The sequence below is a fragment of the Alexandromys fortis genome, unplaced genomic scaffold (genome assembly GCF_014885135.2).
Source record: "Alexandromys fortis isolate MF-2015 unplaced genomic scaffold, M_Fortis_MF-2015_v1.1 scaffold_8_9099976_23576923, whole genome shotgun sequence".
NCBI classification, from domain to species: Eukaryota; Metazoa; Chordata; class Mammalia; order Rodentia; family Cricetidae; genus Alexandromys; species Alexandromys fortis.
Genome location: NW_026067899.1, coordinates 800,437 through 803,389, shown reverse-complemented (window position 1 = coordinate 803,389; position 2,953 = coordinate 800,437). Strand labels below are relative to the sequence as shown.

The following is a 2,953-nucleotide window of genomic DNA, read 5'->3' as shown; positions in this document are numbered from 1 at the left end:
TTCTCTGTGTAGCCCTGGCTATCCTGGAACTCACTCTGTCACATCCATACCTGGGATTCCCAGAGTATGGCTGTGAATTACATTAGTCAGGGTCTTATAAAGGCAAACCCCGCAAGACTCCATACTTCCTGCCTTCATCCTGACATACTTCCTGCCTACGTATGATCAGGCACGTCTTGAGCAGTTGGGACAACCAGGCTTGTGTACAGATGTGAAAACACATGGTTTGTTATCTTACATGAACAACAGCCCCCAGCATTTCAGGAAGTTATCTGTCCTTGGGCAAGTGGGGCTTACAGGTTTGAAGCATTTTTGTTTTATGGATCTATTAATCATAGCAATTTAAACTTAAAACATAACTTTGGCCTTCACACTAGTTACTGTCTTACTCCCATGGCTTGCTCATCCTGCTTCCTTACAGAACCCAGGACCACCATCCCAGGGACAGGACCATCCACAATAGACCAAGCCCTCCCACATCAATTACTAATTTACAAATATCCTATAGGCTCGCCTGCAGCCGGATCTTACGGAGGTATTTTCTCAACTGAGATTCCCATCTTTCAAATGATTATAACCTGTGTCAACGTGACACAAAACCAGCCGGCACCAGCACTTTCTTTTGATGCAAATGAAGTGTGTAGTTTTGTTTGTAATAGTCCCAGAAAAAAATCACAGGAATTACACCTGGAAAGGAACAAGTACCCAGAGATCATATACATGGAGGCCTTGCGCATGACTTTTTGGTTTTTTAACACTCTTATTGGTAAAGGGGGAAAGCAAGGTGAAGGGGCTTCTGCCCTGAGGCAGTCTTCTCTCCTCAGGTGAGCAGTATCAGGAACTAGATGGCTGGTAATCAATGACCACTAAAATTCCTCCTCCTTTAACTCATGGCTGCATTTCCCAGACAGCAGAAGAGTGAGTTGCGGAAAACGTTTTATTATAGGTGAGCAGTTAGGAAAAATCCCCAAGGAGTTAAGAAGACTTTACTGGGCTGAGGCATGGGCTTGGGGGGGAGCTGGTTGGTCCTTTGCCATGCAACTTGCCAGCTCAGCATCTTGACTGGGGTTCCAGACACATCCTCCAGAAGTCCCATCATGCAATGCTTCCAGGCAGCTGTGCTCATTAAACCTGCTATGTAAAGGGGAAGAAAGATTAAGAACAATAAACCAGCACATAAACCAGTGCCCCTAAATATTTTGGTCTATCAGGCCTCCAGCCAGGACGTGACTGCCAACAGAACCAAGGACACTCACGGCTTCCAGCCAAGACAGGACTAGTTGTCAAGGACAAGAAACAGAATGGCTCGGTTTTCAAGGTCCCAGTCCCTAAACTCCCCCACTGGTTCCTCTCTCTCCTGTTCCTAAGTTTGAAATGCCTCCATATAAAAGAAATGATGTCTGTGTGTAGACAAACTCCACAGTGAATTTTGTTAATTGGACTGGAACTTTCTTCTCTCAGCTGGTAAGACCCCAGGCGGACTCCAGAGCAAAGGTTCATTTCCCTCCCCTGTCCCCACAGTTGTCCCTGATGTCTTACTGCCAGGACAGATGCTGAAGCTACATAAAGTTCCATTCCTAGGAAAAGCAAAAATTTTTCTCTGTTTTCTATATAAAATATCATTTTAATGACTCTTCCCTCAGCCCAGAAAAAATACATATGTGCTCTTCAAATGTGTTATTTAGCTCTTTAGACTTTCAGATTTGTGTGTTTAATTACTTGCCAATGCAAGTAAGTTTTTCCATTTTGCAGGCCATTCTGCCACCTCTTCTTGTTACCATGTAGATTGAAGCCTTCCTCACTCCTGCCAAACATTAACTCATCTCACAGTCACACTTGGAGGTGAGTGCTGCTATTTCAAATTCCAAGGGACCTTCCTGAATTTCATTGCCTGCCAACTCCAGGGGGTTCAATAGGAATGGTCTGCATCTTCTTTGTGTCATATTTCACCTTCATCTATGAAAACAAAAATTATTTCAAATTCTGGAGCAAGGAGTGTGTGTGTGTGTGTGTGTGTGTGTAATGGGGGAGCAAGGAGGACAAGAGAGGAGGGGAAGGGGTGTTGACAGAAGTTTCCGTCCCACCTGGTCCCTCATCTGTTCAGTCCCAAAGAAACACACAAAGGCTTACATTAATTATAAACTGGTTGGCCTATTATCTCAGGCTTCTTATTAACTAACTCTTATACTCTTATATCTTAACCCATAATTCTTGTCTGCGTTAGCTATGTGGCTTGGTACATTTATCAGTGAGCCATTCTCCTCTTGCTTTCTCTGTGTCTGGGTAATGACTGCAGACTGAGCCTTTCCTCTTTCCAGAATTCTATTCTGATCTCTCCACCTATATTTCCTGCCTGGCCACCGGCCAATCAGCATTTTATTAAACCAATACAAGTGACAAATCTTTACAGGGTACAAGAGCATTATCCCGCCACACTTAACCCCCCCCCCCTTTAAAAAAAAAAAAAAAACAACAAGGACTCTGAATCTAATCTCCTTGGTTTAGCTTTTTTATTATTATTATCCATAACAACTTGTAACCAACACTCTAAACAAAGACAAACATCCATAATCCATTTTTGGAGAATTTGGGCATAGTTTTCTAAAATACTTCCTACAAATTGGGGGTGCTAATAATCTTATGGGGACCTATAGAAAATTAAGAATTATGGTCAAGAATATGGAATATTCTGTGAGGCTGGATCATCTCATCCAACAGTCTTGAGACTGTTCTGGATGTGGAACTCAGAGAAAACTCCAACAGAGGTCTTCTGAAATGTTGTATCATATGGAAAATACACTCCTATCAGAGATTCTTCAGGGGGGTTTTGGTTCACCAAACCACATTAGTCTGGAAGGAATCCACAGGTTCTCATCTTCTGTGGAAACAAAAGGAGAACCTCTTTTCCAAAGCAAAATATTCTTAGGCCCAAATTTTGAAGTCAAGATACTAT

The 2,953-nt window shown here is 42.7% G+C and overlaps 1 long non-coding RNA gene across 2 annotated transcripts in view; it reads right to left on the bottom strand.

Annotated features, from left to right (window-relative positions):
- Nucleotides 1-282: 282 nt before the first annotated feature.
- Nucleotides 283-2,953, bottom strand: part of LOC126489536 (uncharacterized) — a 71,008-nt gene continuing 68,337 nt past the window's right edge. The window contains exon 5 of one of the 2 annotated variants that reach the window (XR_007588961.1): nucleotides 283-1,134. This is a non-coding gene — a long non-coding RNA (uncharacterized lncRNA). The remainder of the gene's footprint in view (nucleotides 1,135-2,953) is intronic. The other variant, XR_007588960.1, reaches the window with a different exon arrangement.